This window comes from Schistocerca gregaria, chromosome 11 (genome assembly GCF_023897955.1).
Source record: "Schistocerca gregaria isolate iqSchGreg1 chromosome 11, iqSchGreg1.2, whole genome shotgun sequence".
In the NCBI taxonomy this organism is placed as follows: domain Eukaryota; kingdom Metazoa; phylum Arthropoda; class Insecta; order Orthoptera; family Acrididae; genus Schistocerca; species Schistocerca gregaria.
In genome coordinates this window covers 67,269,904-67,292,517 of record NC_064930.1, presented here as the reverse complement: position 1 = coordinate 67,292,517, position 22,614 = coordinate 67,269,904, and the positions used below count along the sequence as shown (strand labels likewise).

The following is a 22,614-nucleotide window of genomic DNA, read 5'->3' as shown; positions in this document are numbered from 1 at the left end:
CAGTACAATCAGCTATCCGAGTACGCCAGCAAGTACGGACGTGTTTAAAACTTCGTGTTTCACTCTGAGCGAGAATAAAAATGCCGTTTTTTTTTTTAGCAGCCATCCTGCTACTGCAATTTATTGCGGCCGCGTACTCGTTGGCAAAAGAGTAGTGTGAAGAGAAAACATCTTTAAAATAACTAACAGCACGACGTGAAAGAATAATCATGACACATACATCAACATAATTTTGAACGAAATTTTAATTACGCTTCGTACTGTATGCTGTAGTAACAGTAGAGCGCTTGCAAATACACTCCTGGAAATTGAAATAAGAACACCGTGAATTCATTGTCGCAGGAAGGGGTAACTTTATTGACACATTCCTGGGGTCAGATACATCACATGATCACACTGACAGAACCACAGGCACATAGACACAGGCAACAGAGCATGCACAATGTCGGCACTAGTACAGTGTATATCCACCTTTCGCAGCAATGCAGGCTGCTATTCTCCCATGGAGACGATCGTAGAGATGCTGGATGTAGTCCTGTGGAACGGCTTGCCATGCCATTTCCACCTGGCGCCTCAGTTGGACCAGCGTTCGTGCTGGACGTGCAGACCGCGTGAGACGACGCTTCATCCAGTCCCAAACATGCTCAATGGGGGACAGATCCGGAGATCTTGCTGGCCAGGGTAGTTGACTTACACCTTCTAGAGCACGTTGGGTGGCACGGGATACATGCGGAAGTGCACTGTCCTGTTGGAACAGCAAGTTCACTTGCCGCTCTAGGAATGGTAGAACGATGGGTTCGATGACGGTTTGGATGTACCGTGCACTATTCAGTGTCCCCTCGACGATCACCAGAGGTGTACGGCCAGTGTAGGAGATCGCTCCCCACACCATGATGCCGGGTGTTGGCCCTGTGTGCCTCGGTCGTATGCAGTCCTGATTGTGGCGCTCACCTGCACGGCGCCAAACACGCATACGACCATCATTGGCACCGAGGCAGAAGCGACTCTCATCGCTGAAGACTACACGTCTCCATTCGCCCCTCCATTCACGACTGTCGCGACACCACTGGAGGCGGGCTGCACGATGTTGGGGCGTGAGCGGAAGACGGCCTAACGGTGTGCGGGACCGTAGCCCAGCTTCATGGAGACGGTTGCGAATGGTCCTCGCCGATACCCCAGGAGCAACAGTGTCCCTAATTTGCTGGGAAGTGGCGGTGCGGTCCCCTACGGCACTGCGTAGGATCCTACGGTCTTGGCGTGCATCCGTGCGTCGCTGCGGTCCGGTTCCAGGTCGACGGGCACGTGCACCTTCCGCCGACCACTGGCGACAACATCGATGTACTGTGGAGACCTCACGCCCCACGTGTTGAGCAATTCGGCGGTACGTCCACCCGGCCTCCCGCATGCCCACTATACGCCCTTGCTCAAAGTCCGTCAACTGCACATACGGTTCACGTCCACGCTGTCGCGGCATGCTACCACTGTTAAAGACTGCGATGGAGCTCCGTATGCCACGGCAAACTGGCTGACACTGACGGCGGCGGTGCACAAATGCTGCGCAGCTAGCGCCATTCGACGGCCAACACCGCGGTTCCTGGTGTGTCCGCTGTGCCGTGCGTGTGATCGTTGCTTGTACAGCCCTCTCGCAGTGTCCGGAGCAAGTATGGTGGGTCTGACACACCGGTGTCAATGTGTTCTTTTTTCCATTTCCTGGAGTGTAGATGTTTGTGCCAAAAAAATGTGTCCCAAAGTGTGCTTTGAGTTCGGAATGTTTGTCCCGGCTTGTACGGCGGGCGGAGATGAGGAACTGTCAGTGGAACCACATAACCAGTCACTTGAAGTCGATCTTTGCAATTACAGTAAGTGGGTGAGGTCGTAGTACCAACAGGTAAATCGCAGTTCAAGGTGACAGTGACAAATCAGTTTGTCATTTCGGTAAGTATATTCGTTTATAAAAGCAAGCTTGCACCACGGGTACAGAGGACGGAGTACCGCAGTGCTCACAGATATCGTCTACGAGAATGCTGTATACAAATTATCCATTCTACGAGTACTTTAAAACAAATAAATGTTGTTAGTAATAAGAAAAGGGAGTCTGTTATTCGCGTTTAATAAGTTCCCATTGTAAAATAAAGGTATGAAAATACGTATCCATGATGCCCTTTTGTCTATGATCATTCAACTCTTTTTTATATTAAAATTCAACATCTTTCTAACGATACCCCTTTTATCCCTGTGTGTATAGCATGCGTTCGGAAAAAGGGACTTGAGAAATTATGTACAGGGTGGTCTATTGATCGTGACCAGGCGAAATATCTCACCAAATAGGCATCAAATGAACAAACTATAAAGAACGAAACTAGTCCAGCTTGAAGGGGGAAACCAGATGGCGCTTGGTTGGCCCGCTAGATGGCGCTGCCATAGGTCAATCGGATATCAACTGCGTTTTTTTAACTAGGGACCCTCATTTTTTATTACATATTCGTGTAGTACGTGAAGAAATATGAATGTTTTAGTTGGACCACTTTGTTCGCTTCGTGATAGATGGCGCTGTAATAGTCACAAACGTATAAGTGCGTGGTATCAGGTAACATTCCGCCAGTGCAGGCGGTATTTGATTCGTGATACATTACCCGTGTTAAAATGGAACGGGAATCGGGAAAAACATGCGAGTAATGAGTATAATGGGCAGGGGTACTACGAATGTAGTGTGTGGACAGTAACTTGGAAATGTGGGTCTCACGGGAGGCGTGCCAGAGATAAGTCCCTGTAGTCGGACTATCCTCTGTGTCCTCGGTAGTGTGTGGACAGTAACTTGGAAATGTGGGTCTCACGGGAGGCGTGCCAGAGATAAGTCCCTGTAGTCAGACTATCCTCTGTGTCCTCGGTAGTGTGTGGAGAGTAACTTGGAAATGTGGGTCTCACGGGAGGCGTGCCAGAGATAAGTCCCTGTAGTCGGACTATCCTCTGTGTCCTCGGTAGTGTGTGGACAGTAACTTGGAAATGTGGGTCTCACGGGAGGCGTGCCAGAGATAAGTCCCTGTAGTCAGACTATCCTCTGTGTCCTCGGTAGTGTGTGGAGAGTAACTTGGAAATGTGGGTCTCACGGGAGGCGTGCCAGAGATAAGTCCCTGTAGTCGGACTATCCTCTGTGTCCTCGGTAGTGTGTGGACAGTAACTTGGAAATGTGGGTCTCACGGGAGGCGTGCCAGAGATAAGTCCCTGTAGTCAGACTATCCTCTGTGTCCTCGGTAGTGTGTGGAGAGTAACTTGGAAATGTGGGTCTCACGGGAGGCGTGCCAGAGATAAGTCCCTGTAGTCGGACTATCCTCTGTGTCCTCGGTAGTGTGTGGACAGTAACTTGGAAATGTGGGTCTCACGGGAGGCGTGCCAGAGATAAGTCCCTGTAGTCGGACTATCCTCTGTGTCCTCGGTAGTGTGTGGACAGTAACTTGGAAATGTGGGTCTCACGGGAGGCGTGCCAGAGATAAGTCCCTGTAGTCGGACTGTGTCCCCGGTGGCTCAGATGGACAGTGTGTCTACCATGTAACCAGCAGATCCCGGCTTCAAGTCCCGGTCGGGGCACACATTTCCAACTGCCCCCGGCGGCTTATATCAACGCCTGTATGCAGCTAGGGGTATTCATTTCATTGAAAGACACAGCGTTGCCTTCCTTTGACGCAAGTTCTAAGATAAATCGTAAGGTCAGTATTGCCTCGCGTGTTCCTACACTCCTCCGGAACTGCACGTTATATGCGCCGACTTCCTTACGTACGGCTGAAAGTTTAGAGGTCTCGTTTACAGACCTAATCGTATAACCAAATGTTGTCACTGGTGTGAACTTCGGTAACTACAACTGAAGTTGAAGTCGGCGACAGACGGAGAAGATCAGTTCCATGAACGAAGCGTCGTCTTCAGTGTCCGACAGTCCAAGGCCGCGGCAGCGACAGACGCGACGTGTTTACCTGCGCGGGCGGGCGGGCGCTGCTATGCAGTCAAATGGGGCCCCGGCCGGTGACGAAAGCGCGCGGCCGTGTTTACCCTCGGATCTAACCGCAGCAGGCGCTCCCAATCAGTCGGTATACAGTACAGGGTGGTCATAAGAAAAGTGGCCCAGAGCACTATGGGACTCAGCTTCTGAGGTCATCAGTCCCCTAGAAATTAGAACTACTTAAACCTAACGAGCCTAAGGACATCACACACATCCATACCCGAGGCAGGATTCGAACCTGCGACCGTAGTGGTCTCGTGGTTCCAGACTGTAGCGCCTAGAACCGCTCGGCCACTCCGGCCGGCACGAGGTCATAAGCATTTTCTGTGTGTAGACTCCCTCCTCGATCCAAATTCTCACTGCCGCCGCAGTCTACTTTAAACTCCTCTTTACACGCGATCACATTAGGCTGTTTCTCTATGTTAAAATACGGTTGCTTTGAGCCATGAAATAGTGACGGTAGCAGGGGATCATGTAGGGAAAAAGACGAGGGCTAGTAGAAATCGTTGGGTAACAAAAGATATAGTGAATGTAACTGATGAAAGTAGAAGATACAAAAATGCAGTAAATCAAGCAGGCAAAAAAGGAATGTCTGAAAAATAAGATCGGCAGGAAGTGCAAAATGGCTAAGCAGGGATACCTAGAGGACAAACTTAACGATGTAAAGACATATCTCACTAGGAGTAAGATAGATACTGCCTACAGGAAAATTAAAGAGACTTTTGGAGAAAAGAGAACCACTTCTTTGAATATCAAGAGCTCAGATGGAAATCCAGTTCTAAGCAAAGAAGGGAAAGCAGAAAGTGGAAGGAGTATATATACGGTCTTTACAAGGGTGACGTACTAGAGGACAATATTATGTAAATGGAAGAGTAACTAGATGAAGATGAAATGAGACATATAATACTGCGTGAAGAGTTTGACAGAGCACTGAAAGACCTGAGACGCAACAAGGCCCCAGGGATAGACAACATTCCATTAGAACTATTGACAGCCTTGGGTGAGCCAGTCCTGACAAAACTCTACCATCTGGTGAGCAAGATGTATGTCACAGGCGAAATACCCTTAGAGTTCAAGAAGAACGTAATAATTCCAATCCCAAAGAAAGCAGGTGTTGACAGATGTAAAAATTACCGAACTATCACTTTAATAAGTCACGACTGCAAAATGATGACATGAAGTCTTTACAGATGAATGCAAAAACTGGTAGAAGCCGACCTTGGGAAGATCAGTTTGGATTCCGTGGAAATATTGGAACACGTGTGGCAATACTGACATTACGACTTATCTTAGAACGTAGGTTAAGAAACGGCAAACATAAGTTTCTACCATTTGAAGACTTAGAGAAAGCTTTTGACGGTGTTGACTGGAATACTGTTTCAAATTCTGAAGGTGGCAGCGGTAAAAAACAAGGAGCGAAAGGCTATTTACAATTTGTACAGAAAACAGATGGCAGTTATAAGAGTCCAGGGGCATGAAAGGGAAGCAGTGGTTGGGAAGGGAGTGAGACAGGGTTGTAGCCTCTCCCCGATGTTATTCAATATGTATATTGAGCAACCAGTTAAGCAAACAAAAGAAAAATTCGGAGTAGATATTAAAATCCACGGAGAAGAAATAAAAACTTTGAGGTTCGCCGATGACATTGTAATTCTATCAGAGACAGCAAAGGACTTGGAAGAGTAGCTGAACGGAATGGACAGTCGTGAAAGGAGGATATAAGATGAACATCAACAAAAGCAAAACGAGGATAATGGAATGTAGTCGAATTAAGTTGGGTGATGCTGAGGGAATTAGATTAGGAAATGAGACAAAGTAGTTAAGGTGTTTTGTTATTTGGGGAGAAAATAACTGATGATGGTCGAAGTAGAGAGGATATAAAATGTAGACTGGGAATGGCAAGGAAAGCGTTTCTGAAGAAGAGAAACTTGTTAACATCAAGTATAGGTTTAAGTGTCAGGAAGTCATTTCTGAAAGTATTTGTAAGTAGCCATTCATGGAAGCGAAACATTGACGACAAATAGCTTAGAGAAGAAGAGAATAGAAGCTTTCGAAATGTGGTAGTACAGGAGACTGTTGAAGATTAGATGGGTAGATCACATAACTAATGAGTAAGTATTGGATAGAATTGGGGAGAAGAGGAGTTTGTGGCACAACTTGAAAAGAAGAAGGGATCGGTTGGTAGGACATGTTGTGAGGCATCAAGGGATCACCAATTTAGTATTGGAGGGGAGCGTGGAGGGTAAAATCGTAGAGGGAGACCAAGAGATGAATACACTAAGCAGATTCAGAAGGATGTAGGTTGCAGTAGGTACTGGAAGATGAGAAAGCTTGCACAGGATATAGCAGCATGGAGACCTGCATCGAACCGGTCTCTGGACTGAAGACCACAACAACAACATACGGTTCGGATTGTTTTTATTCTGACTGTAACATATAAGTAGCATTTACGGTCAGTATTCTCACACAATCTCTTTTATTTTTATGTAATTAAAGCATAAAAGTTGTCAGATATCAAGATCGGGTAACGTGATCAATAAGTGTCTGTTATTGGCTAATGCTCTGGTGACGTCATAGACCAGGAGTAGACGAAGCTATACGTTTGTTATAGGAGCCTTAACCGAAGTTACGTTGCGATGTTTCTCCATACTTTTTATGCAAAACGTTTAGCTATCTAGGGATGGAAAATGCAAATGCAAATGCAGAAACGAATTTTGTGAATGCTGATAGTGGAATCCTTGCGCAAGTTAATGCATTTATCCTCCGCCCATTTAAAGCGGCGATATGTGCAACGACGAACATTCTTTCCCTTCTGCCCGCAATCTCATTAAACCTGATGAGCCGGCCGGGGTGGCCGCGTGGTTCTAGGCGCTACAGTCTGGAACCGCGCGACCGCTATGGTCAAAGGTTCGAATCCTGCCTCGGGCATGGATGTGTGTGATGTCCTTAGGTTGGTTAGGTTTATGTAGTTCTACGTTCTAGGGGACTGATGACCTCAGAAGTTAAGTCGCATAGTGCTCAGAGCCATTTGAACCATTTGAAACTTGCTGAAAACTACCGAATCGTTGAGCTTTTGCAAATGAGTCGGTATATTATAACTATATTCTCAGTATCAGTCATGAGCTATGACTCAAAGCAGAATAAAATTATTCTTGGAAAATCATAGCGCTTATTTCCTCTCTAGAACATACTCAGCAGAGTGTCTGCATCCAACAGGTGTCTTGTGATGCAACTGACAGAGCTTCCGACTGCAAATAATGGGGTCACATGTTTTTAACAGTTTTACGGGTCCGCCCCCTGTAGCTGAGTGGTCAGCGCGACAGATTGTCAATCCTAAGAGCCCGGGTTCGATTCCCGGCTGCGTCGAAGATTTTCTTCGCTTAGGGGCTGGGTGTTGTGTTGTCCTAATCATCATTATTTCATCCCCATCGACGCGCAAGTCGGCGAAGTGGCGTCAAATCGAAAGACTTGCACCCGGCGAACCGTCTACCTGACGAGAGGCCCTCGTCACACTACAACACTTTTACGAGAAATACGAAAAGAGCGTTGGCAAGGAGTGATTGTAGCAACAGCTTCACATTAGTGTTAGACTGAAAAATGGACAACAGAGGATAAATGCATTTAGTTTGCGAACAAACAATTCAATTTTTTTTAAGCATTGCTAGCAGTGATGAAATGACCATACGCCCACAGTACAACGAGGTGTAGGACGATGACGTTATACGGAGAGATTTTATAATGTTACTTAAAAACCGCCTCGATTGCAAATCTTTTATTCATATGACGGGTTTCGGTTCATTCAGAACCATCTTCATATCTGATATTTCAGTTACAGGAGTAACCCGTCCAAATCACGCAATTTTCACGATGTGACGTAGCATGTGAAAATTGCGTGATTTGGACGGATTACTCCTGTAACTGAAATATCAGATCTGAAGATGATTCTGAGTGAACCGAAACCGGTCATATGAATAAAAAAATTTGCAATCAAGACGGTTTTTAAGTAACATTATAAAATCACTGATTGCTGTCATCCCATAAGACATTATGTCTGTTTTTGCAAAGGAGAGATTTAAAGCGTGTACAAGATGCAGGTGACGCAAACGTAAGGAATTGGAAATTCGTGGTAAGGTCTTACGGGACCGGACTGCTGAGATCATCAGTCCTTAAGCTTACCCACAACATAATCTAACTTAAACTAACTTACGGTAAGGACAACACACACACAACCATACCTGCACACACTCTAACCACCGACACAGATTGGGGGGGGGGGGGGGCAACGCTAACTATGGAGGCGCCCCAGACCGCGCGGCTGCGCAGCCCGGCCAAACGTAAAAGCACTCCGTCATCCGACCGCCGTGTCATCCTCAGCTGAGGATGCGGATAGGAGGGTCGTGTGGTCAGCACACCGCTCTCCCGGTCGTTACGATGGTTTTCTTTGACCGGAGCCGCTACTATTCGGTCGAGTAGCTCCTCAGTTGGCATCACGAGGCTGAGAGCACCCCGAAAAATGGCGACAGCGCATGGCGGCCTGGATGGTCACCCATCCGAGTGCCGGCCACGCCCGACAGCGCTTAACTTCGGTGATCTCACGGGAACCGGTGTAGCCACTGCGGCAAGGCGGTGGCGAAAAAGGCTAGGCGCAAATTGGGACGCGTATAGCACGTGTGAGGTGTCACGACACTACAGTGCGACACGCACTTTCCGCAAAATCGCGCTGGTCCAGCGCATATGGCGAAGTGTACACCATACGTCGCACGCACCGACTGACGACGCTCTGCGCTGACAGAACCGAAGCGCGCGCAACCTGTTATCTTTCTCAAACGATTTTACAGAAACTATTCTCTGAAAAAATTGATTTTTGCCTTACTTGTAGCGTCATATGTCAGTTTCGTGGAGAAGTGCCCATAATCTCTCTAATGACCATTCTTATAGTGATGTACACATTTTAGTAAGACACTACGAAAAACTCAAAAAGTTTGCAACGTAAATTAGGGGTCGCTACGATTTTGCGTATTACACTATATGTTGCTGAGTATGAAATTTAGCTAACATACTGAATTTTTGTTTAGACCTGGGAGGAGGTCTCTGTGTCCGAACTCAAGAGAATGGATCCTGTGTAGCGCATTGACTCCCGATCTCACGTCCACGCGAATGAAATATTCTTACATCCCTCATATCTCCTAAACCGCTCGAGACATCGAAACGAGATATTGGCGAGTGATGGTTCACAAGGAGCAAAGTACTTTGCTAGTTCGCAAAAACACTCAACTTTCTTATCTACGACGATATATCAGAAGTACTTTCTATTTTATTTTTTTCATTCCAGTGACTAATTCTTGAGTTATCGACAGCCAGTGAGACAACAGTTTCCTAGTATGAAAATAAACATCAAAATTTCTTCTCTTATGTTACCACAAACCGACACAATGAGATCTGTCGTAAGCTTTTGAGCTCTCTGGTCGCCAATTGTTTTGTCTCACCAATTCGGTAAAAAGCTGTACTCTTTTGAAGAAATGGAAAAATTTGAAAAGAAGAAAGAAAGTTTATTTTGCAGCAAAAAATATATGTTAATATTATCTTCGAGCATAAGTACGTTGTGTTTTCCATAAGTTTAATAAATACAACAGAAACACGTAACAGAGACTTTAGTCATCATCAATACACTGGAAGGCCAAGATACAGAGATATGTAAGCAAGCAGAATAGGTGCTGCGTTCGGCAACGCATACATAAGACAACAAGTGTCTGGTGCAGTTGTTAGATCGGTTACTGCTGCTACAATGGCAGGTTATCAAGATTTCAGTGAGTTTGAACGTGGTGTTCGCAGACGAGCGATGGGACACAGCATCTGCGAGGCATTGATGACGTCGGGATTTTCTCGTCCAATCATTTCACGCGTATACCGTGAATGTCGGAAATCCGCTAACACATAAATTCTCCGATATCGCTGCTGCCGGAAAATGATCCTGCACGACTGAAGAGAATCGTTCAACGTGACAGAAGTGCAACCCTTCCGCAAACTGCTGCAGATTTCAGTGCTGAACTATCAAAAAGTGTCAGCGTGCGAACCATTCGACGAAACATCATCGATATGGACTTTCAGAGGCGAAGGCCCACTTACGTACCCTGGATGACTGCACGACACAAAGCTTTACGCCTCGCCCGGGCCCGTCAACACCGACATTGGACTGTTGATGACTGGAAACATGTTGCCTGGTCGGAAGAGTCTCGTTTCAAGCTGTATCGAGCGGATGGACGTGTACGGGTATGGTGACAACCTCATGAATCCATGGACCCTCCATGGGAGCAGAGGACGGATCAAGCTGGTGGAGGCTCTGTAATGGTGTGGGGTGTGTGCAGTTGGAGTGATATGGGACCCCTGACACGTCTAGATAGACTCTGACAGCTGCTACGTACGTAAGCATCCTGTCTGGTCACTTGCACCCATTCATGTCCATTGTGCATTCCGACGGGCAACTCCAGCAGGACAATGCGACACCCCACACGTCCAGAATTGCTACAGGGTGGCTAGAGAAACGCTTTTCTGAGATTAAGCACTTCCGCTGGCCACCAAACTCCCCAGACATGAACATTATTGAGAATACATCTGCGTGATTACTCTGCTATTCACAGTACCCAAGTGCCTGGCAGAGAGTTCAATGAACCACCTTCATGCTGTCTCTCCACCGTTCCACTCTCGAAGGGCACGCGGGAAAAACGAGCACTTAAATTTTTCTGTGCGAGCCCTGATTTCTCACATTTTATCGTCATGATCATTTCCCCATATGTAGGTCGGTGTCAATAGAATGTTTTCGCAATTGGAGGAGAAAACTGGAGCTTGAAATTCCCTGAGCAGATCCCGTCGCAACGAAAAACGCCTTTGGTTTAATGACTGCCACTCCAATTCACGTATGATGTCTGTGACACTAACTCCCCTATTTCGGCATAGTACAAAACGAGCTGCCCTCCTCTGTACTTTTTCGATGTCATCCGTCAGTCCCGCCTGATGCGGATCCCACACCGCACAGCAGTACTCTAGAATAGGGCGGACAAGCGTGGTGTAAGCAGTCTCTTTAGTAGACCTGTTACACCTTCTAAGTGTTCTGCCAATAAGCCGCAGTCTTTGGCTTGCTCTACCCACAATATTATCTATGCGATAGTTCCAATTTAGGTTATTTGTAACTGTAATCCCAAAGTATTTAGTTGAATTTACAGCCTTCAGATCTGTGTGACTTGTCGCGTAATCGAAATTTAGCTGATTTCTTTTAGTACTCATGTGAATAACTTCACACTTTTCCTTATTCAGGGTCAATTGCCACTTTTCGCACCATACAGGTATCTTATCTAAATCATTCTGCAAGTCGTTTTGATCATCTGATGACTTTACTAGACGGTAAATGACAGCATCATCTGCAAACAATCTAAGACGGCTACTCAGATTGTCTCCTATGTCGTTAATATAGACCAGGAACAATAGAGGGCCTATAACACTTCCTTGAGGAACGCCGAATATTACTTCTGTTTCACTAGATGACTTTCCGTCTATTACTACGAACTGGAACCTTTCTGACAGGAAATCACGAATGCAGTCGCACAACTGAGGCGATACTCCGTAGGCACGCAGTTTGGTCAGAAGACGCATGTGAGGAACGGTGTCGAAAGCCTTCTGGAAATTTAGAAATATGGAATCAATTTGACATCCCCTATCGATAGCACTCATTACCTCATGAGTATAAAGAGGCAGTAGTGTTTGGCAAGAACGATGTTTTCTGAAACCGTGCCATGTGCCAATAAATCGTTTTCTTCGAGGTACTTAATAATGTTTGAATACAGTATACGTTCCAAAACCCTACAGCAAATCGACGTTAGTGATATAGGCCTGTAATTCAGCGGATTACTCCTACTTCCCTTTTTGGGTACCGGTGTAACTGGAGCGATGTTCCAGTCTTTGGGTACGGATCTTTCTGTGAGCGAGTGGTTGTATATAACTGCTAAATATGGAGCTATTGTATCAGCATACTCTGAGAGGAACCTGACTGGTATACAATCTGGGTTTATTAAGCGATTTAAGCTGCTTCGTTACTCCGAGGATTTCTTCTTGTATGTTTCTCATCTTGACAGTTGTTGTTGATTGGGATTCAGGAATATTTACATAGTGTTCAAAAACCGTGTTAATAACTCTGCTTTAGCCGGTACTGTCATCTGTGACTTCGCCGTTGTTATCGCGCAGTGATCGCATTGACTGTGTCTTCCCCCTGGTGTGCTTTATGTATGATCATAATCTCTTTGGGTTTGCTGCCAGATTTCGAGATAACTGGGATGCCTTGCAACGTGCTCTTCAGTAGAGATCTTCGCCCCTTCGTACTCTTACGGATTTGTGGACGGCCCTGCAGGATTCGTGGTGTCAGCTCCCTCCAGCACTACTTCAGACATTAATCAACACTTTGCTACGTCGTGTTGCGACACTTCTGCGTTATCGCCGGGAGTCTACGCGATATTAGTCAGCTGCACCAGTTTCTTCGGCTCTTCAGTGTGCATTCTGCTTCACTAATTACTCCTGTCTGCCAACGCCGCGATAACTTTTAGATTCTGCGACTGTTCAAATCACGTGGTTTTGAGGCGATGAAGTCGTGTTCGGAGCGAATTTTCATCCGGAAAGGAAGTCCCTTGAAGTCGGCCGATAGCGAGAGGAAAAACGTGAAAATCTGAGGACGCAATATAAGCTGAATAGGGTGGGTGCGGAATGACTTCCCAACGCAACTCCTGCATAGTCTGGCAGAATGCGGTCGGGCGTTATAGTGGAGTAGCACCGTTTCCCTGGTCGTTGCCTCAGTTGTTCAGAATAAACACTACTGGCCATTAAAATTGCTACACCACGAAGATGACGTGCTACAGACGCAAAATTTAACCGACAGGAAGAAGATGCTGTGCTATGAAAATGATTACCTTTTCAGAGCAGTCAGGCAAGGTTGGTGCCGGTGGCGACACCTACAACGTGCTGACAGAACGAACGTTTCCAACCATCACGTTTCCGACGTAGATAAAGGTCGAATTGTAGCCTATCACGGCTACGGTTTATCGTATCGCGACATTGCTGCTCGCGTTGGTCGAGATCCAATGACTGTTAGCAGAATATTTAATCGGTGGGTTCAGGAGGGTAATACGGAAGGCCGTGCTGGATCCCAACGGCCTCGTATCACTAGCAGTCGAGATGACAGGCATCTTATCCGCACGGCTGTAACGGATCGTGCAGCCACGTCTCGATCCCTGAGTCAACAGACGGGGACGTTTGCAAGACAACAACCATCTGCACGAACAGTTCGACGACGTTTGCAGCAGCTGCGATTACCCTTGACGCTGCATCACAGACGAGAGCGCCTGCGATGGTGTACTCGACGACGAACCTGGGTTCACGAATGGCAAAACGTCATTTCTTCGTATGAGTCCAGGTTTTGTTTACAGCATCACGATGGTCGCATCCGTGTTTGGCGACATCGCGGTGAACGCACATTGGAAGCGTGTATCCATCATCGCCATACTGGCGTATCACCCGGCGTGATGGTGTGGAATGCCATTGGTTACACATCTATGTCACGTCTTGTTCGCATTGACGGCACTTTGAACAGTGGGCGTTACATTTCAGATGTGTTACGTTTCGTGGCTCTACGCTTCATTCGAAACATACATTTCAGCAGGATAATGCACGACCGCATGTTGCAGGTCCTGTACGAGCCTTTCTGGATACAGAAAATGTTCGACTGCTGCCCTGGCCAGCACATTCTCCACATCTCTCACCAATTGAAAACGTCGGGTCAATGGAGGCCCAGCAACTGGCTCGTCACAATACGCCAGTCACTACTCTCGGTGAACTGTGGTATCGTGTTGAAGCTACATGGGCAGCTGTACCTGTACACGCCATCCGAGCTCTGTTTGACACAATGCCCAGGCGTATCAAGGCCGTTATTACGCCCAGAGGTGGTTATTCTGGGTACTGATTTCTCAGGATCTATGCACCCAAACTGCGTGAAAATGTAATCACATTCCTGGTATAATATCTTTGTCCAATGAATACCCGTTTATTATCTGCATTTCCTTTGGGTGTAGCAATTTTAATGGCCAGTAGTGTATAAAGCAGCGATGGTCGCACCCTAGGAAGCAATTCATAGTCCGCCACACGGCCGCTGTTCCACCTTCCAGCACATGCATAACATTGCCTCTTGCGGACGCACGGACGTCTTTGTACGCGCACCTGCTCCGTTGTTTGGGATGAGCCACTGCTTTTGTTCCCCTTCTGTTAGCATAACGGCTCCATATCTCGTCTCCACTAACGATACAGGCTAGCAATGGTCGGCGTTACTCACGAACCAACTGACGACGTGCAAGCAGAAATGCACATACGGCCACCTGCTGATTTTTGTGAGTTTCGATTAGATCCTGCGGTACTTAAACGCCTGATTTTCGAATTTTACACATAGCATGCGAGGAATGATCACATTTCATCATAACTTCCAGTGCTCTAGCATACTGACATGGATCAATGTGTACTAATGCGTCTAAACGGTCTCCATCAAAACCTGAAGGTCTTTCTGAACGTGGAGAGTCACTAATGTCAAAACAACCGTCTTCGAAACGAGAAAACCATTCTCTTGCAGTGCTCTGTCCAATATCGTTATCCCCGTACACGGCGTAAATGCTTCTGGCTGCCTCGCTGCTGTCACTCCTCTAGTAAACTCAAGCAGAAGAGTACGTAGCAAATGTTCTGTTTTCTCCACTTACAACACCATTTTATAGCCTTCACAGCTCTACTCACTACACAGGGTGGTCCACTGACAATGACCGTGCGAAATATTTCACAAAATAAGCGTCAAAAGAAGAAACTGCAAAGAACGAAACTTGTCTAGCTTGAAGGAAGAAACCAGATGGCGCTATGGTTGGAACGATAGATGGCGATGCAATAGGCCAAACGGATATCAACTGCGTTTTTTTTAAAAACAGGAACCCCCACTTTTATTACATTTTCGTGTAGTACGTAAAGAAAAATGAATGTTTTAGTTGGACCACTTTTTTTGCTTTGTGATAGATGGCGCTGTAACAGTCGCAAACGTATATAAGTACGTGGTATCACGTAACATTCCGCCAGTGCGGACGGTATTTTCTTCGCGATACATTACCCGTGTTAAAATGGACCGTTTACCAATTGTGGAAAAGGTCGATATCGTGTTGATGTATGGCTATTGTGACCAAAATGTCCAACGGGCGTGTGCTATGTATGCTGCCCGGTATCCTGGACGACATCATCCAAGTGTCCGGACCGTTCGCCGGATAGTTACGTTATTTAAGGAAACAGGAAGTGTTCAGCCACGTGTGAAACGTCAACCACGACCTGCCACAAATGATGATGCCCAATGAGGTGTTTTAGCTGCTGTCGCGGCTAATCCGCACATCAGTAGCAGACAAACTGCGCGAGAATCGGGAATCTCAAAAACGTCGGTGTTGAGAATGCTGCATCAACATCGATTGCACCCGTACCATATTTCTATGCACCAGGAACGACTTTGAACGTCGTGTACAGTTCTGCCACTGGGCACAAGAGAAATTACGGGACGATGACAGATTTTTTGTACGCGCTCTATTTAGCGACGAAGCGTCATTCACCAACAGCGGTAACGCAAAGCGGCATAATATCCACTGTTGGGCAACGGAAAACCCACGATGGCTGCGACAAGTGGAACATCAGCGACCTTGGCGGGTTAATGTATGGTGCGGCATTATGGGAGGAAGGATAATTGGCCCCCATTTTATCGATGGCAACCTAAATGGTGCAATGTATGCTGATTTCCTACGTAATGTTCTACCGATGTTACTACAAGATGTTTCACTGCATGACAGAATGGCGATGTACTTCCAACATGATGGATGTCCGGCACATAGTCCGTGTGCGGTTGAAGCGGTACTGAATAGCACATTTCATGACAGGTGGTTTGGTCGTCGTAGCACGTTCACCCGATCTGACGTCACCCGATTTCTTTCTGTGGGGAAAGTTGAAGGATATTTGCTATCTTTATCCACCGACAACGCCTGACAACATGCGTCAGCACAGTGTCAATGCATGTCCGAACATTACGGAAGGCGAACTACTTTCTGTTCAGAGGACGGTCATTACATGTATTGCCAAATGCATTGAGGTTGACGGACATACTTTTGAGCATTTATTGTATTAATGTGGTGTTTACATGTAATCACGCTGTAACACCATGCGTTCTCAGAAATGATAAGTTCACAAAGGAACAACCGAAATAAAATGTTCAAACGTACCTATGTTCTGTATTTTAATTTAAAAAACCTGCTGGTTACCAACCGTTCGTCTAAAATTGTCAGCCATATGTTTGTGACTATTACAGCGCCATCTATCACAAAGCGAAAAAGTGGTCCAACTAAAACATTCACGTTTCTGTACATACTACGTAAATATGTAATAAAAAATGGGGATTCTTATTTTTTTAAAAAAAGGAAAAGGTATCCGTTTTACCTGTGGCAGCGCCATCTAGCGGGCTAACCGTAGCGGCATCTGGTTTCCCCCTTCAAGCTAGACGAGTTTCGTTCTTTGTAGTTTTTTCGTTTGACGCTTATTTCGTGAGATATTTGGCCCGGTCATGCTCAATGGACCACCCTGTATATCTACAATATGTGATCAAAGTATCCGGACATCCCAAAAACATACGTTTTTCATATTAGGTGCTTTGTACTGCCACCTACTACCAGGTACTCCGTATCGGTAGTCATTAGACATCGTGGGAGAGCTGAAAAGGGCTCCGCGGAACTCACAAACTGCCGGCCGGAGTGGCCGTGCGGTTCTAGGCGCTACAGTCTGGACCCGAGTGTCCGCTACGGTTGCAGGTTCGAATCCTGCCTCGGGCATGGATGTGTGTGTTGTCCTTAGGTTAGTTAGGTTTAATTAGTTCTAAGTCCTAGGTGACTGATGACCTCAGATGTTGAGTCCCATAGTGCTCAGAGGCAATTGAACATCGAACGCGGTCAGGACATTGAGTGTTACTTGTGTCGTACGTCTGTACGCGACATCTCCACACTCCTAAACATCCCTAGGTCCGCTGTTTCCGATGTGATAGTGAAGTGGAAACGTGATGGGGTACGTACAGCACGAAAGCGCACAGACCGACCTCGTCTGTTGACTGACAGAGACCGCCGACAGTTGAAGAGGGTCGTAGTGTGTAATAAGCAGACATGTATCCAGACCATCACACAGGAATTACAAACTGCCTCAGGATCCAGTAAAAGTACTGTGACAGGTGATGGAGGGCGTCACGAACTTGTAAGTCTTTTTCGCCAGGCGTCGGGTTACTTTTGATCATATAGTGAAAATCTCAAACGGCAACAGTGAACTTCGGATAGAAAATGACAGTCGACAAGTAAGTTCCTAGAAACTACCAACCTAATATATAGAAATCCTTAAATATCCTACCAACAGATACGCCAAATCTTTTCTAAGTACCAAAACTCTTTTTTACAAAAAACTTCAAAAATTCAAAATATTTCACAAATCTAAGCGAAGTTTTTAATAACTGGTCCTATTAAAAAAAACGAGAACACACGTTATTAAGAACAGAAATGACACACGAAGCACTTGTCTTCCTTAGCTCTGGAAAATTGTTCACAAGATTGCCACTGCGTCCATCCCTCATTCTATAACGAGTCTGAATACATCGCATTACAGAATATGCATCTTCATCTTGGATTTTTTGCCTGATGTAGTCGAAAAATCTTTTTAGTTTCATCCATATTTTGCATCTGCGAAAGTGACTACATTCAGTACACAGCAAGTCTGAATGAAAACGCCTTCGGTCAAAATCTTTTCGTCTATTATTAAATTACGCGATGCATTTCCGACACTGCGCGTCCATCTGCAGGTACAGATCGTCTAATACCTAATGAACGTTTGTCCTTGAATAAGGCGAAATGCATTTTCCTGTTCTGAGGAAGCTAGATGTTAGGTTTCGTGTTTCGTGAATAGAGTGCGTGAATATGTGAGAAACAGTGGAGAAAACAGTCAAAACCTTACTGAATAATTGCTAACATTAATAAAAAGAACAATTTCATAATTGCATTGCTCATCAGTGATAAATTACGGCACTTACTAGCCCACAATATAAAAAGAGATAGCCAAAAATTCAACAGCAGTGGAATGTATAAAGTATAATGCCCGAGTCGTCCTGTCAACTATGCAGGGAAAACTGGCAGAAATTTCAAAACCCGATTCCAAGAACACATAAATGCTTTCAGAGTGTAATGCTTTGAGAAATTAGTTACTGGACAGCACCTGCTGGAAATCAAAAATGCGATACTTGCATGCACCAATTTCTTAAAACTCATATCTCTGACTCTATGTGATAAACTTTATCTTTGATCACATTAGGTGAAACTAAATCTGTGAAGTGTTTTTAAAAAAATTGGAAACAAATGTGCGACGACAGTATGAATAAACCAACATATGCGATCTATAAAGATTAAAAGTGTTCTTTCTTGTTTGTTCGTAATGTTTTTCACTGCTTCTTCCACTGTTTCACAGTCGGCTAACAAAATATGAAACTAACATCTAACTTCTTTGTAACAGGAAAATACATTTCATCTCACTTAAGAGCAAATGTAAATGTTGTATTAGACGATAAGCACCTGAAGATTGAACCATAGGGTCCGAAAAGCATCGTGTAAGTAATTTAATAAAACGTGAAAAAATTGTGACTGAAGGCATTATTATTAAAAATTCCCCTGTATAGAAGAAACTCGTCTTTTCAATTTTTTTTGTGTGGTTTGATCTCTCCAACTGTCGTTTTTTGCTACTCTACTTTCGTTGCAACTTGATCCTTTCGTCTCTTCCCCATGTAATTTTTCCTCCTATCTATGTAATTATGTAGTTCTCAATTCGTTCGAGCAATCAATCATTCATAATAGGAAACAGTCATAACTCAGTCACTCAAAATGATTCAGAAATTTTAGTTGTTAGAATGAAATCAGCCCATGATTCTTCTCCCCTGCTTTGCGGCAGTCTGCTAATCTGTACAAATAAAATGCCTCGTAATTTTGGGAGCGTTGTATAATCAGTCGGGAAACCTCAGATCAAGCGGATATTTGCAATTGACGAAGTTTAACCTTCCGAAGAAGTAATGGATCTCTTGGAGTATTAAATGCAGGTTCGTATCCAGTCTTTCTGAAGTTCCCTTCTGGTTAACAACAACGCAGTATATCGATGAACATAATTAATTCTCAAATGTGAAATACACACCTTTTGTATGAAGGAGCAATATAAATCGTACAATTTCGTATCAGTTATCTTTTGTCATAAATCTCAATATTCAGATTACAATTCAGGCTAATCGGCACGAAGACATTCTCGGAACCTCTTTCTTTAACAACCACCAGAGAGAGTACTACAAAGAATAATGATGAGCTCATGGCATAGCTATTGTGTGAAACTACTTTGCGCATGGATTCAGCGAGTAAGGAGATAGAAAATTAGTAAACGTCATTCAAGGGTAGAATTGTATGAGAATAATTCATCGAATATAAAGAGATATTACACCCATAAACAGTTTTCGTTTTGAGTTTCTCTTTTCTTTATCTTTCCTGGCTTTTTTCCGACTTTCAAATCATATTTGTACGGAGGTCAGTATTACTGTTTTGTCCCGTCTCCTATTTGTCATTTCTTTGCACTTTTTACCTAGTCAACGTCTGGGAAGGCATTACAACCGTTTCTCATCGGCTTTGTCCCTGTCAGTGTATCCGATTTTGCTCCACAGTGCAAGACTGAAGAACACGTAGCGTTGAAAATTAGCACCCACATTATGTGCATCATACAAACATTGAAAAATATGCTTAATCGAAATTGCTACTAAACTGTTTTTTATCAGATAATGTTTATCTTCAAGGTATTGCTCCATAAACAAAAACAACACAATTACCAAACACATTTACGTTTATAGTAACTGCTCCGTGTGACGACCTCATGCTTCTATGGATCCCCTAAGCCTGCATTCCATATTTTGACGTACGTTGTGGGTATCTCTTCATATGTTCTGTATGTGATCATATGCGTTTTGGATACGCTACCCATGACATCGACTTTGGACTCGTGAGCTGAATACACAAAGAGTTGTAAATCTCCAGCCGCGCGCGGGATTAGCCGAGCGGTCTAAGGCGCTGCAGTCATGGACTGCGCGGCTGGCCCGGGCGTAGGTTCGAGTCCTCCCTCGGGCATGGCTGTGTGTGTTTGTCCTTAGGATAATTTAGGTTAAGTAGTGTGTAAGCTTAGGAACTGATGACCTTAGCAGTTAAGTCCCATAAGATTTCACACCACACACATTTGATTTTTTTTTTTTTTTTTTTTGTAAATCTCCCCAAAGTAAGAGAAATCCGAAATCGGGCACGCAATGCAATGGCTCCCCATCGAAACATCCACGTGTTCGGAAGCTGTATGAACGTCCTAGAAGAAATAGAGAGATATTCACTTCCACACAATACTCTTTTAAATTTAATGAACGACAAACCGATCTAAAGCACAAAATAACTGAAAACTTCACTGATATTATAAAGCAGGAAAATAGGTAAGATAAACGAACCACAATGACGCTTCACATTTACATACACATTCATCGTGCAAAAAATATAACACCAAAAACACATCACAGATCATCATAAACCAAAACAAAATTAATACGTAAAAATAAAAAATATATAACAATCTCAACACAAAGTAGACGTAGATTCGGGTAAAAACATAACCAGAACCAAACCTAACAAAACTTGAAAGGTAACCGAATTTCCACACATCATCTACTTCTTGTGGCATTTACGTAAACATGTAATACCGCTGATCCTACGTCATGCACTGTCATGTGGAAAAATAACACACAAAAACTGACTAATGTATACCTAACAATCGGATATAGCAGTACGTCTATAACGAACTTTCTAGTAACGTCTAAATGCAAATTCCAACAAAGACAGCACACGGCAGCATTGATACTCCACATAAAGTAAAAACAGCACTCGAATACATGATACCTTTGCGATCGCAGTTACAGTTTACAATAATATCAAGACCGTCACCCATCAACCTTTAACTCACGAGGTGTGATCCCTCAGACCGCACGAACATTTTCGAATTTGTTCTCCAAGGTCAGTTCTGGCAGAATATTACCATACTCCCAGTACACTAGTTAAATTGCCCACTCAACAATGTTTTACTGTTGGTTGCATTATCGCCTTCTTTGTTCGTTACTAACAAATGTTACAGGCATGTGTTGAGATCTCCTAGACCGCGCCTCGTGAACTGTGTACCTGTTTTCTTCAGCAGAGTAAAAAATCTGTTCAAAGGAACGTGCCAGTTTTAACAATCCTGGGTTTGATCAAATACACTACTGGCCATTAAAATTGCGACACCAAGAAGAAATGCGGATGATAAATGGGTATTCATTGGGCAAATATATTACACTAAATCTGACATGTGATTACATTTACACGCAATTTGGGTGCATAGATCCTGGGAATTCAGTACCCAGAGCAACCACCTCTAGCCGTAATAACAGCCTTGATACGGCTGGCCATTGAGTCAAACAGAGCTCGGATGGCGTGTACAGGTACAGCTGCCCATGCAGCTTCAACACGATACCACAGTTCACCGTGAGTAGTGACTGGCGTATTGTGACGAGCCAGTTGCTCGGCCACCATTGACCAGACGTTCTCAGTTGGTGAGAGATCTGGAGAATGTGCTGGCCAGAGTAGCAGTCGAACATTTTCTGCATCCAGAAAGGCCCGTACAGGACCTGCAACACGCGGTCGTGTATTATACTGCTGAAATGTAGGATTTCGCAGGGATCGAATGAAGGGTAGAGCCACATCTGAAATGTAACGTCCACTGTCCAAAGTGCCGTCAATGCGAACAAGCGAGGACCGAGACGTGTAACCAATGGCGCCCCATACCATCACGCCGGGTGATACGTCAGTATGGCGACGACAAATACACAGATGTATTTTTTCAAAGTTCAGGGCAAGTCCATTCGCAGAAAACCAAGCAATAACTTATCCAAAGACATTATTTGTATCATTTTCTATTGGAGTTTCTTTTACTGGATTAATAATGATGCTTGTATTATCAGGAAACTGTGTCAGTTTAACTTCTTGTTTGAGATAAGAAGGAAGGTCATTCACATGTATCAATAACATAAGAGGACCCATGATCGAACCCTGTGGAACATCTAATGTAATTTCACCCCAGTTAGATGAAGTGGGGAAACTTCCTTAAATCACTTAAACCATACAAAGAAACTTTTTGCTTCCTTTTCTGTAGGTATGACTTAAACCAACCGTATGCTGTTCCATTTATATACCATAGAATTGTAATTTCTCTAACATAATGTCATGGTTCACACAATCAGATGCTTTGGATAAGCCATAGAACTATTGGTGACATTTTACTATTTAGAGACTCTTTTATGTGGACAGTGAAATAGTATATTGCTGTCTCTGTGAAACAGCGTTTCTGAAACCCAAACTGTGATATACTAATTATCCCATTACTGCTGAGATGGCTAACCACTCCTGAGTACA

At 44.6% G+C, this 22,614-nt stretch overlaps 1 protein-coding gene across 1 annotated transcript in view; it reads right to left on the bottom strand.

Moving 5' to 3' along the window:
- Positions 1 to 22,614, bottom strand: part of LOC126295112 (probable cytochrome P450 6a14) — a 368,581-nt gene that overhangs the window by 334,090 nt on the left and 11,877 nt on the right. The gene's annotated exons all lie outside the window — the stretch shown is intronic.